We start from the raw sequence: 14,506 nt of genomic DNA, 5'->3' as shown, positions 1-14,506 counted from the left end.
AAAGGAGCCATCCTGGCGACTCAAGGTGACGGGGAGACCACAGGATCGTAATACTCTTTCAGCCGGTTGGCCTGAACTATCTCGCGTCCACGGTGTCGACGGTCGGGTGCGGGAGCAACCGGTTCGACGAGGTAGTTCACTGGCGAAGTTTGCTTGATGAGTCTGTAAGGTCTATGATATTTTGCAACAAGCTTCGGTGAGAGACCAGGTGTAGGGCACGGGACTCAAAGCCAGACAAGTGAATCAGGCCTATAGGTTGGAACCGCGGTGGAAGCGTCGAGATTATGCTTCTGGTGTTGCTGGTGTTCAGATGTGAGCGAGCGGGCGAGCTGACGGCACTCTTCGGCATGCTTGACTATATCCGAAATGGGTGCGAACTCGGTCTGATCTGGGCGATAGTGCAAAATTGTGTCAAGAGTGCATGCCGGCTCCCGGTCGTAGAGCAGGAAAAAAGGAGAGAATCCCGTCGTCGTGTGCGTGGCTGTGTTGTAGGCGTACGTGACAAAAGGAAGTATCACGTCCCAGTCAGAATGGTCTGACGCCACGTACATCGAAAGCATATCACTCAAAGTGCGGTTAAATCGTTCTGCGAGTCCATTGGTTTGCGGGTGGTAAGATGACGTAGTTCGGTGAATAATTCGACATTCTCTCAGGAGGGCTTCGATGACTTCCGAGAGGCAGACGCGACCTCGGTCACTGAGCAGCTCGCGAGGAGCACCATGGCGAAGTATGAAGCGGCGTAACAGGAAGGACGCGACGTCACGTGCCGTGGCAGTTGCTAGAGCAGCGGTTTCTGAATAGCGCGTTAGGTGATCCACTGCCACAATGACCCAACTGTTGCCAGCGGCTGTGCATGGTAGGGGACCGTAAAGGTCTATCCAATGCGGTCGAATGGTCTTTCGGGGCACGGCAATGGCTGCAGCGGGCCAGCCGCAGGAGTAGGAGGGGATTTGCGCCGCTGACAGTTGATGCATGACCGTATGTACTTGCGGACGAACGTGTACATTCCCCGCCAGTAATACCGTAGGCGAAGCCGCTCATACGTTTTTAACACACCCGCGTGCGCGCAGCTGGGGTCAGCGTGGAAGGATGCGCATATGGCCATGCACAAATGGCGAGGTATCACCAGTAACCATTTGCGACCTCCCGATTGGTAGTTGCGCCTGAAGAGCATATCGTCGCGGAGTGCAAAGTGGGCAGCTTGTCGGCGCAGCGCACGCGACTCTTGAGCAGAGGGCACGCCCGAGAGGAAAGCAATAAGCGAGGCAATCCAGGGGTCCTTGCGCTGCTCGGCTGGCATGTCCGTGATGTCGAGGGACGACAGGCCGGCATCAACAGAAAGGGACCACGAGTCTTCCGCCGGTAGGGGAGAGCGGGACAGAGCGTCAGCATCTGAATGCTTCCGGCCGGAGCGGCACAGCACACGGATGTCATGCTCTTGAAGGCGCAGAGCCCAGCGACCAAGGCGGCCAGACGGGTCCTTGAGCGCCGACAACCAACACAATGCGTGGGGTTCCGTCACAGCGTAAAAAGGACGACCGTACAAATATGGCCGAAATTTTGTAAGCGCCCATACGATGGCCAAGCACTCCTTTTCTGTGACCGAATAATTTAACTCAACTTTGGTGAGCGTACGACTGGCATAAGCGACGACATAATCGTCAAAACCAGCTTTGCGTTGGGCAAGCACTGCACCGATTCCGGCGCCGCTGGCATCCGTGTGGATTTCTGTTGGCGCGGTAAGGTCAAAGTGCCGCAGAATAGGCGGGGAAGTAAGGAGTCGCCGTAACTTCGCGAAGGCTTCATTGCAATCCCTCGTCCAAGCGCCAATACCGCTTTCCTTGCCGAGAACCGCCGTCAAGGGCGCAATTATGGCAGCAAAATTGCGAATGAAGCGGCAGAAATAAGAACATAGACCAATAAAGCTCCGTAGAGCCTTCATGGTGGTCGGTTTAGGGAACTCGGCGACCGCACGAAGTTTGGTGGCGTCGGGAAGAATTCCCTCCTTCGACACAACGTGGCCCAGTATGGTCAACTTTCGCGCCGAAGTGGCATTTCTTCATGTTGAGTTGCAATTTGGCACGGGCAAGGCAAGTCATAACCTGCTCCAGGCGCCTCAAATGAGTGTCGAAGTCGGGAGAAAAAACTACTATGTCATCGAGATAACAAAGGCACGTTTTCCACTTCAGTCCGCGCAAAATGGTACCCATCATCCTCTCGAACGTGGCAGGAGCGTTGCACAGGCCAAACGGCATGACGTTAAATTCATTCAGGCCGTCAGGAGTAATGAACGCCATTTTCGCGCGATCGGCCTCCGCCATGGGTACCTGCCAATATCCAGACCGCATTTCAAAGGAAGAAAAAAACTCGGCACCTTGTAAACTGTCAAGGGCATCGTCGATCCGTAGTAAAGGATAGACATCCTTCCGCGTTATGCTGTTCAGACGGCGATAATCTACGCAAAAGCGGATGGAGCCGTCCTTTTTTGTGACAAGCACCACGGGAGACGCCCAGGGGCTGTTGGAGGGCCGAATTACTCCCCGCTTGAGCATATCGTCCATCTGTTCGTCAATATTGCTGCGCTCCTTCGGCGACATACGGTACGGTCGTTGGCGCAGGGGTGCATGCGAGCCGGTGTCGATGGAGTGGGCAACTGCAGATGTTCGGCCCAGCGGTGCCTTTGCGCCGTCAAAAGAAGAGCGGAACCGATATAGCAGAGCGAGGAGCCTCACTCGTTGGTCTGATCTGAGTGTAGGATCGATCGAAGCGCCAATGTCCGGAGGCGACAGGTCTGGTGTTGACGGGGCAGGACTCAGTCCAGCCACTGAAACCCATGACGGAAAGTCGTCTGGTACGGCGGTGACAAGCTGTGGGCAAACAACTTCGACGCAGGCAAGGACCTCACCGTGCAGGAGACGAAGGGGCTCAAATGACTCGTTGGTGACTACTATGGCGCTCGTGCCAGCATGAACTGCCAGTAGGGCGAATGGCAGGGACAGCGATTTTCGATGGAGAAATAAGGGCGACGGCGTAAAAAGAACAGGTGCGTCGGGAATGGAACAGCAGCAGAGCGGTACGAGAGCAGCCGAGTAGGGAGGGATGTCCGTGTCTTGAGCCACGGTGAGCTTTGCTGGGGCAGCGGACTGAAGGTCATCGTAAGGCGCGTCCAAGGGAGAATAAAATTCTACTTGCGCACGCGCACAGTCGATTATTGCGCGATGGTGAGATAAAAAGTCCCAGCCTAAAATGACGTCATAGGAGCAAGATGGCAGCACGAGGAACTCAACAGGGTACACGACGTCCTGGATCGTGACACGCGCCGTGCAGGCTGCCAAAGGTTTTACAGGTTGCGCAGTTGAGGTATATAACGAAAATTGCGGCAGCGGCGTCGTAACTTTTCTAAGCGAGCGGCAAATATCGGCGGTAATGACGGAGACGGCTGCGCCTGTATCGACTAGTGCGACTGTACATACACCATCAACAGATACGTCGATTACATTTGCAGGCCTTTTGCAGTTCGAAAGTCGCGCAGCTCTTGCCTCCGGAACTGCGGCGGCTAGTTTTCCTGTTCTGTTGGGCTTGAACGACGTCGCATCGGCGATAGTGAGCGGCGACGTGGGGAGCTTGAACGGCGGCTACCGTCGTCATGACGGCTAAAATCGTTGTAACCGGAGGCAGGTAACGGCGACCTGGGTGTCACGTCTGTCATTAGCTGCGGAGACCCGTGTGGAGAGCAAAAGCCAAAAGTGTGGTTTCCAACGTCATCATTCATCGCGGGTACGCGGCGGCGGCAGTAACGGGCCACATGGCCTGGAAGTCGGCAGATGAAACAGACGGGGCGATTATCAGCCGTGCGCCAGGGATTCACCGGTGGCGGATTTTTGTTTACCACAGAGCGTGGCGGGGTCGGTGGCATGGCCCGAAAAGACGTCCCAGCTGGCTGTACCAGTCTCCCCATAGCTTCGGCATACGTGAGGGGTGCATGATATAGAGTAGGTGGCAGTGCCTCAGCCACCTGTTCCTTGATCACGTGGCGAAGCGCTGGAAGCGTCGGCGAGAAAACGGAAGGAGTCACTTCGGTAGGCTGCGGAGGCATTCCGTATCGTGGAGATGGGCCAGGAACAGACAGTGGCATCGTTGATCCAGGCTCCAGGGTAAGAAGGGACACTTGCCGAGCGACTTCTTCGCGAACAAACTGTTGAAGCTGCCGCATCAAGGATGCATCGGCCCCCGGCTCTGTCAAGCTCGACAGCGGCTCTCCCTGGGCAGAAGAGTTCCGGGTAAGCGCCCTCTGTCTGCGGAGTTCTTCGTAGCTTCGGCAGTGGGTGATCATGTCAGCAACGGTTCGCAGATCTTTCGCTACCAGCATCTGGAAAGCATCATCATCGATTCCTTTCATCAGGTGCTTAATTTTCTCTGCTTCCCCCATAGCTGAATGAACACGGTTGCAGAGGTCCACAACATCCTCGATATAACTTGTGAAGGTCTCTCCAGCCCGCTGTGCTCGTGTGCGGAGACGCTGCTCAGCAAGAAGCTTCCGCACGGCGGGACGGCCAAAGACCTCCACAATACGATTTTTGAACTCAGCCCAGGTAGCCATGGTGGCGGCGTTGTTGTGGAACCACTTCTTGGCTAGGTGGTCCAAAAGAAACACAACGTCATTAAGCTTCATGCGATCGTCCCATCTGTTGTGCGCGCTTATTCGTTCGTACTGCGACAGCCACTTCTCCACGTCGCTGTCACCAGTTCCATCAAAATTAGGGAGGTCGCGCTGGCGAACCACACCCGAACACATGATGGGCTGCCGTGCCATGTCCCGGTCGGTGTTCAGTTGCATCACGGGCTGTAGCCGCCTGCTTCGTAACTCCAGGATGTGGTACCGGAGTCTTGCGATGTGAAGGTAGAGTCACGCTGGGAACGAACCCACACACTCAACCAAACTGAAGCGGGGTTTATTGGACCACTAACGAGCAGTTAGAGCGGCAGAGAAGCCGAGGTTCTTCTTGCCAAGCAAGCTGTGTCCGACGCGATACTCGATCGGCCCATGCGCCAAGCGATACTTCTGCCTTCTCGTCGTCGGGCGTGCACCAAGCCGAATACCCCCAACGGGAAATTGTCTTTGCACGAGTGCCTATGATGATTACATCAATCGCGTCCACAATCCACGCTACAATATATATATATATATATATATATATATATATCAAGTAAGGGTTGGGCGACCAGAAAACGTGGGAAAGCAAAGGTGAGGTTGTGGTGGGTCATAGACAGGGATAAAGAATTTTTTGAGTCAGAAAGAAAGTGGTGAAAAATGCCTGCCGGGTGGGATCCGCACTCACGACCTCCAAAAAAGAATTTGGGCGACTTTCTTTATAACTCTCGTATCAACCGACCGGAAATTACTGGCTGCATGCCCTGTAATAAACCCAGATGTAAAGTATGCCAACATATGACCACTACACAGCGCGCCACCAGCACGGCTTAAGACTACTACGTAAATCTAAAAGGTAACTTTAACTGTGTCTCCGCTAATGTCGTATACCTTCTAGAGTGCACTATTTGTAGGCGAAAATATATCAGCCATACTGAAACGCCCTTCCGAATACGGTTCAATATTTGCCACTCTCATGCAAAAATCTACCCTATTTGCCCCTGTCAAGACATGTGAAGAGTCCCGTGAATGCATTTGAACATCTTAAACCAACGATTTGAGAATCTGCCTTCAAAACGCACCGCGACCGCGATGTTCCGCAATCTTATCTCATTTATAAGTTTGGGTCAGCAATACTTGGGATTAATGAAAGTTACGGAAAACTAACGTGCTTATTCCTCTATTAAAATTGGCGGCCTCAGAAATTTCATAACTATGTTCATTAATCCTACCCTTGAGTTTCCCATCAGAATTCGTAGAAACTCTCCAAATACAGCAGCTTTATTAGCCTAATGCGGCTCAACAATGCCATTTGTCCTGGGGACTGAGGCCTCGTTCCCACAGCCACTTAAGAATGTTTAACCCTTTGTGATTTATAGACCCTACCTATTTCCAGTTCAGTTGCTAGCTTCTGTGAAATGCTCTTTTGTATCCCGTATCTATTCTCTTCTTCCGTGGGGGGAGGAGGGGGCAGACCGATCTTCACTTCCACCCCAACCATACCTTACTGTATACTCTTCTCTTTCGTTTGAAACCGCGATTGTCCAATTTATCGCATTTTCCGAACTTGCAGCCCATACCGAATACGTTGCCCCGTCATGGAGCAACCTTGAACGCTGCTTTGTTAACACGGCCCCTTTCTCTCTCGTCCCCCCCTTTTTTTTTCTTTTTTTTTGTTGTTGTTGTTGTAGTAACATAGGCGTAGCCAGACTGCATGCATACTCTCTGTTTCCGAAATATCTTCCGCTCCTTCTCGCAGTTTCTGCAAAGCTTTATAAGAAATGTGTTCCAAATGTTTGCGACAGCAAAGTTCGCTTCGCAGCTGACAGATGGCGCGACGAGTCCACGGCGCGCGCGCCGATCGTGGGACCTTGTTCTCGGCGGTTGCACTCGGTCTTGCATAAGCTAGCGTCAAACATCGCCCTCGCGAGGGGCACGATCAAATGCAGAGCATTGCCGGGGGCGCACGACGTTAAGTAGTTTGCGTTACGTTAATGTTGCTGTACTTGTGCAACTGCTAACGAGAGAGCACTCGTCAGCAGTAATTTGAATGAGTCAACGATATAAGGCAAGTTCATAGCGTCCCATTCTGCGTCGGCTCTGTGGCGCAGTGGCTAGAGCACCATGTACGTTGCGTTCAGCTCGCAGGGTCGAGGAATCGAAATCTGGCACCGGATAGTATTTTCTTTTATATAGTGTAGGGGGAGGGGTGCGAACAACGACGGCGCAGACTACGACGGGACAACGCGGGTGACATCGTGGGTTAATGAAATGCTCTGCATTTAAAATCATGTAACTGTACTCTGATGACAGCAAGTCCCCTTGCCGCTACGTAAGTAAACCTTGTTTGTTATTGTTATTGCTGTATATCCGACTCTTTACTGATACTATTTCTGCGCGCTTTGTGAGTTTTATCTTTCTCTAGATTTATATATACTTATATATATATATATATATATATATATATATATATATATAAGTAAATAGTGGGATACACAGCCAGAACAATAACCAATAACACACAAGGTTTACTTACGTAGCGGAAACGACGGGACTTGCCTTCATCAGAGTAGAGTTACATGATTTTGCTGTCGCAAACATTTCGAACACATTTCTTATATAGCTTTGCCGAAAACTGTGGAAAGGAGCGAAAAATGTTTAGGAAATCGAGAGTATGCATACAGTCGGGCTACGGCTATGTTACAACAACAACAAACCAAAAAAGGGGGGGAGAGAGAGAGAGAGAGAAAGGGGTCGTGTTAACAAAGCAGCGTTCACGGTTGCACCATGACGGGTCAACGTATGCCGCGTGGGCGGCAAGTTCAGACAATGAGGGAAACTGGACAACCACCCGTTTCAAAAGAAAGGAAAGAGTATACAGTAAGATATTCAGTGGCTGGGGAGACTGGTTGGGGCGGAAGCGAAGATGGGTGTGCCCCCCACGGATGAAGAGAATAGATACCGGGCACAAAAGAGAGTTTGATAGAAGCTAGCAACTGAACAGGAAATAGGTAGGGTCACAAATGGTTAAACATGAATAGATTACAAAAGGGTTAAACATTCTTAAGTGGTGGTGGGAACGAGGCCTCCTTCCCAGGGCAAAGGGCATTGTTGAGACGCATTAGGCTAATAAAGCTGCTCTATTAGGAGAGTTTCTGCGAATTCTGATGGGAAACTCAAGGGTAGGAATACTGAACATAGTTATAAAAATTATGAACCCGCCATTTTAATCGAGAGATAGGCACGTTAGTTTTCCGTAACTGATTAATCACAAGTGTGGCTGACTCAAACCTATAAATGAGATAGGATTACCGAACCTCGCGGTCATGGTGCGTTTTGAAGGCGGATTCTAAAAACGTTGCTTTAAGAAGTTCAAATGTATGTCCGGGACTGTTCACATGTCTTCATAGGGGCAAATAAGGGCAGCTTTTTGCATGAGAGCGGTGACTAATGAACCGTATTCGGAAGGGTGTTTCAGTTTGGCCGATATATTGTTGCCTACAAACAGGGCACTCCAGAAGATATACGACATTACCGGAGTCACAGTTAAAGTTACCTTTTATATTTACGTAGTATTCTGAAGCCGTGCTGGTGGCGCGCTGTGTAGTGGTCATGTGTGGGGATATTTTACATCGGGGTTTATTACAGGGCATGCAGCCAGAAGTTGCCGGTCGGTTGATACGAAAGTTAGTAAGAAAGTCACCTAAATTCTTATTACGCTGTAGACAACGCGTGGTGGTTCGGGGAATCTGCTTTTCAAGCGTTCACTTTGCATTAGAATATTGTAGATATTGTGATGTTTTTTTAGTACGGTTGACACTCTTGGAGCGGAGAATGAGCGGGTTAAAACTAATTTAGTTTGCGGGTTCCCGTTCGAGGATTTTTTCTTACAGATTACGTTGCTTTCTAATTGGTTGGCTCGCACAATAGCGTCGTCGGTAACTTTTTCCGGGTATTTTTTATTCTGGAGGGCGGTCTTGAGTTCTCGACAGTTTGAGTCAAAGCCGGCTTGCTTTGAGCAAATTCACCTAAAGCGGTGGGCTTGGCTGTAAGGTATTGCTGTCTTGCAATGTCTCACATGGCTACTTCGGATGTGCAAACACTGCCGCGTGTCTGTGGTATTTATATAGTTTAGTTTGAAGCCGACCTTGGAAGGTAGTAATGGTGACGTCCAGAAAGTTAACACTGTATTCCGAATAGGAATGAACAAGGAAAACACTAGGATGGGCTAGGTTAATGCCGCAATGAATGTGAGGAGCTCCGCCTCACCGTTTTGCCAGATCATGAATATCTCATCAATATACCTTTTATAGTACATTGGCTTTAAATTTTGGTTGTCAAGAAAGTTTGATTCGAGGTGAGCCATAAAGATATTAGCGTAGTTAGGTCCGATTCGAGTTCCCATTCTCGTTCCGCTGACTTGCACGTACTGAACTCCGTCGAACCCAAAATTGTTAAGTTCAATAATAAGCCTAAGGAAGGTTTGGAGAGCAGAAGAATCGATAGGTTTGTCGCACGATGACTGCTCATACGCAAAGGATACAGCGGCGATGCCATCTACATGGGGGATGTTAGTATACAGTGACGCAACATCGAGGGTGACTAGAAGGCAGTTATCAGAAATTTCAATTTTTGAAATGTCTGAGAGAAAGTCATTGGTATCCTTAACGAAGGAGGGAAAGCTGGCCGGAATGTTGCAAATGAGATTATCCCCACAGCGCGAGTGGTTTTCCGTAATAATGCCAATGCCAGAAACAATGGGGCGCCCTTGGTTTTTCACCTTGTGAATCTTCGGGAGAAGATAGAATTTACCGGTTACTGGGCTTAAGGTGATCAGGGAACGAGCCGTGGTTTCATTTAGTGTTTTATTTTTAACAAGCTTAGCAAGTTTATGTTCGACAATTTGCTTATAGTCTTGAGTGGGATCATTGGGTAGTGCTTTAGAGAACGTCAATACTTATAGTTGCTTATTGGCCTCGTTAACATAGTCGGTTTTGCCAAGGATTACGATTGCGCCTCCATTGCGGGTAGGTTTAAGAATTAGGTCGGGACAGCTTGCGAGTTACTCTACGGCTTTCTTTTCGTTGGTAGTCATGTTGTGGTGGAATGACATTTGTGTTTGGTATGCTTTTCGCACATCGCGTCGGACAGCTTTGATGTACATGTCGAGGCAACTACCACGCTGTGTGGGAAGGGTCCAGAGCTTATAGATAGATAGGGTTCTGCGGGCTTCTTCCGTCACGAGGTGATTGTAGAAGTATTCTCGTAGCCTCATGTTTCTGGTGAAGTTATCTAAGTCCTTAAAAAGTTGAAATTCATCAAAACCACCAGTAACGGGCAAAAGTGTAGGCCCTTTGACAAGACGTTCATCTGAGCTGGGGAGAGGGTTTATTACATTCCCGGTAAGGTTTTCTTTTGTGACGGCAGGCGAGGGAAAGTTATTAGTACAGGGGTTAAACTGAACGTTTTGGGGTGCAGTAGTCGAAGCATTTATTACAGTCGTGGTGACATTATCGGTCGTATCCTCCTTCAAAACGCACCACGACCGCGAGGTTCAGGAATCTTATCTCATTTATAAGTTTGGGTCAGCCACACTTGGGATTAATGAAAGTTACGGAAAACTAACGTGCTTATACCTCGATTAAAATGGCGGGTCCATAATTTTTATAACTATGTTCATTATTCCTACCCTTGAGTTTCCCATCATACCTCGCAGAAACTCTCCTAATACAGCAGCTTTATCAGCCTAATGCGTCTCAACAATGCCTTTTGCCCTGGGGAAGGAGGCCTCGTTCCCACCACCACTTAAGAATGTTTAAGCCTTTTGTGATCTATTCATGTTGAACCCTTTGTGTCCCTACCTATTTCCTGTTCAGTTGCTAGCTGTTATGAAATACTCTTTTGTGCCAGGTATCTATTCTCATCATCCGCGGGGGGCACACCTAACTTCGCTTCCGCCCCAACCAGTCTCCCCAGCCACTGCGGTTGTCCGGTTTCCCGCATTGTCTGAACTTGCAGCCCATGCGGCATACATTGACCCGTTATGGTGCAACCGTGAACGCTGCTTTGTTAACACGACCCGTTCTCTCTCTCTCTCTCTCTCTCCCCTTTTTTTTGTTTGTTGTTGTAACATAAGCATAGCCCGACGGTATGCATACTCTCCATTTCCGAAACATTTTCCGCTCCTTCTCACAGTTTTCTGCAAAGCTATATAAGAAATGTGTTCCAAAAGTTTGCTACAGCAAAATCATATAACTGCGCTCTGATAAAGGCAAGTCCCGTAGCCGCTATGTAAGTAAACCTTGTTTGTTATTGTTCTTGCTGTGTATCCGACTCTTTACTTATACTATTTCTGCGCGCTTTGTGAGTTTTATCTTTCTGTCGATTCACATATTTATATATATATATATATATATATATATATATATATCTATATATATATATATATATATATATATATATATATATATATATATATATATATATATATGTATATATATATATATATATATATATATGTATATATATATTTAAATATATATATAGACTGAAAAGATAAAAACTCACACAGAGCGCGAAAAAAATAAGGTTAGTAGAGACAGAGACAAACGAGAAAGACGTAGAAAATAAAAATAAGTTTACTGAAGTTTAAGGGAGAGGACTCCCTTCCTTCAGAGTACAAAATAAGTTCGTTTCAGAGCTATATATATACAGAAAATGTAGCAAGCGCGAGGGCAAGGTAAGAGGAGGGAGAGTTTGTACAAATGGATCATGGTTGGTGGGTAGCAAAAGAGTGAAGAGAGAGCGGGAAAATTAATTACAAAAAGGATAATAAGAACACACAGTCAGTCACGCGGTACAAACTTGGAAAAAAAGAGATAGAAGAACCAAACACAGAGAAAAAATAATAAATAATTAAAAAATAATAAATAACAAGGCAATTTTCCTCCCCCGAGCAACAGGGGTGAAAGAGGGGTCAAAACAAGATATGCCCATGCCCGTCTTTGACATGGGCAAAAAGATTAGTCACGCGGACGGAAGATCTTCCAAAGAAGATATGCACACAAAGGGCGAACATCTGCCCATTCACACCCGTTCTAGGAATCCAAGTAAGGTCATTGAAACAAGAGACACCTGGCTTCTGTTGGTGGGAGGCGGGGGTCACGCCCAAAAGCAGTAGGACAGGCAGTTTCGACAGGAAAGAGTGTACATTGGTATACAAAGAGCGAAAAAAATAAATAAATAAAAAATAACCAGGTAATTTTCCCTCCCTCGTGGCAACGGGGGTGAAAGAGGGGTCAAAACAAGATATGCCCATGCACGTGTGTGACCTTGGGCAAAAAGATTAGTCACGCGGAACACGGAAACGAAGATATGCAAATGCACACAAAGGATGGACATCTGCCCATACACACCCGTTCTAAGAATCCTGGTAAGGTCATTGAAACGTGAGACACGTGGCTTTTTTAGGTGGGAGGCGGGGGTCGCGCCCAAAAGCAGTAGGACGGGAGTTTCGACTCGAAATGAGTGTACATTGATAGGAAAAAAAAAGTCATGAAAAAAAAGAAAACAGGCAGGTGCACGCGTATGACGCGGCCGCAAGCGGTATTCATCTGCCCGGCGCATGGTGGCAGTTCAGGGAATGCCGAGGTGGTCAGCAACGAATATTAGAAAACAACAATACAAAAACTAAAGAGGACACGAAAACAATCACACACGCTCGCGTTCACAAATTAATTGCAAGGTGAGAATATCAAAGCTAAAAATGGTACTGCAGCCTTCTACCCAGAACACAATGTCCAGACTTGTTCATCAAATTTGGTTCAGTGAAGCCATTGTGCTAAAAAACGTCGTGCTAGCACGAAACTATACCCAACTACGGGAGCTCGCCAACTAATGGGAGAATATTGATGAGGGAAAGAAATGAACAGGCATAACACTAGCCTGAGAAATGCAGCCGAAATTTTAATCGGAGGAAAGACAGGTTAATTTCCCATAACTTTCATTTATGCCAAACGACGCTGATTTAAACTTATAGATAAGGTAAGACTCACGAACCTCGCGATCGTGATGCGTTTTAAAACTAGATTCAAGAATTATGGCCTTCAGTTGTTCAAAAGAATGACCAGGAGTGTTAACATGCTTTGATAGAGGCAAAGAAGGGCAGGTTTTTGCATGGGTGCGGTGATTGGTAAACCTCAAACGAAAGGGTGTTTCAGTCTGGCCAATGTATTGTTTCCCGCAGGGGGCATGCAACCAGTAGTCTGTGGTCGGCTGATGCTGGATTTAGTGAGAACGTCGCCCAAATTTTTGCTGCGTCTATAAACAACACGTGGTGGCTCGGGTAATATTATCTTTAGGCGTTCACTTTGAGCGAGGATATTGTGATGTTTCCTTAGTATGGAAGCAACTTTCGGAGAAGAGACCGAATGGGTCAAAACGAGGTTTGTTTGTTGATTGGGTTTTGGAGCTTTTTTCGGGAAATTTCGGTGCGGTTCAACTGGTTAGCTCGTGTAATCGCGTCATCGATCACCTGCTCTGGGTATTTTTGAATTAGGAGTGCGGTTTTAAGTTCTCTGCAGTTAGGATCGAAATCCGCCTGGCTTGTGCAGATTCGCCTAAAACGGTGAGATTGGCTGTAAGGTATTGCAGTCTTGCAATGCCTGACATGGCTGCTGTGGAAGTGCAAATACTGGCGCGTGTCCGTAGGTTTCCTGTAGAGATTAGTCTGAAGTCTGCCCTGAGAAACTGTGAGAGTAACATCCAGAAAATTTATGCTGTGCGTAGAGTAGGAATGAGAGAGGGAGATGGTAGGATGCGCTAGGTTAAAAGCCCCAATAAACGCAAGAAGTTCCATTTCACCGTGCTGCCAAATCATGAATATATCATCTATATACCTTTTGTAGTACAATGGCTTCAAACTTTGGGTTGCGAGGAAGTTTGTCTCTAGACATCCCATAAAGATGTTCGCGTATTTGGGCCCGATTTTGGTTCCCATTGACGTTCCGCTGACTTGCACGTAATTGATACCATCAAACTCAAAATTGTTAAGTTCAAGGATAAGGTGAAGGAAAGTTTCAAGGGTGAGAGAATCGATAGGTTTGTCACCTGCCGACCCCTCATACGCACATGATACAGCGGTGATCCTAACGCCATGCGGAATGTTAGTGTACAGCGACACGACATCTAGGGTAACAAGTAAACAGTTGTTGGGAATTTCCATCTTCATGATATCTGAGAGAAAATCATTTGTATCCTTAATTAAGGATGGAAAGCTGGGGGGAATGTCGCGAATGAGAGAGTCGACATACCGCGAGAGGTTCTCGGTGACAGTACCAATGCCAGAGACAATGGGGCGACCTGGTTGTTATTTTTATGAATGTTAGGAAGAAGGTAGATACTACCGGCTACTGGGCTTAAGGGGAAAAGAGAACGAGCAGTTGTTTCAGTTATATCCCGATTTTGAACAAGTTCAGTGAGTTTTTCTTTTCCAATTAGCTTATAATCATTAGTGGGATCGCTAGGGAGTACTTTGTAGAACGCAGATTCTGATAGTTGTCTATGAGCCTCGTTGACATAGTCAGCTTTGTCGAGGATCACGATGGCGCCTCCTTTATCGGCCGGTTTGATTACTATTTCGGGGCAACCTGCGAGTTCCTCCAGGGCTTTCTTTTTCTTGTTAGTGATGTTACAGCGGAAAGGGATTTGCTTTTGGTATGCTGCTCGTACATCGCGATGAACGGCTTTAATATACATGTCGAGGCGTGTATCGCGCTGCGTGGGAGGGGTCCAGTGCTTATGGCTAGGTAATGCGGTTCGGGCTTCGTCGGTTGGAGGACGGTCATGGAAGTACTC

Source organism: Haemaphysalis longicornis, unplaced genomic scaffold (genome assembly GCF_048455015.1).
Source record: "Haemaphysalis longicornis isolate Haplotype H1 unplaced genomic scaffold, Haemaphysalis longicornis Haplotype H1 scaffold_52, whole genome shotgun sequence".
NCBI classification, from domain to species: domain Eukaryota; kingdom Metazoa; phylum Arthropoda; class Arachnida; order Ixodida; family Ixodidae; genus Haemaphysalis; species Haemaphysalis longicornis.
Note: the sequence above shows the minus strand (reverse complement) of the source record.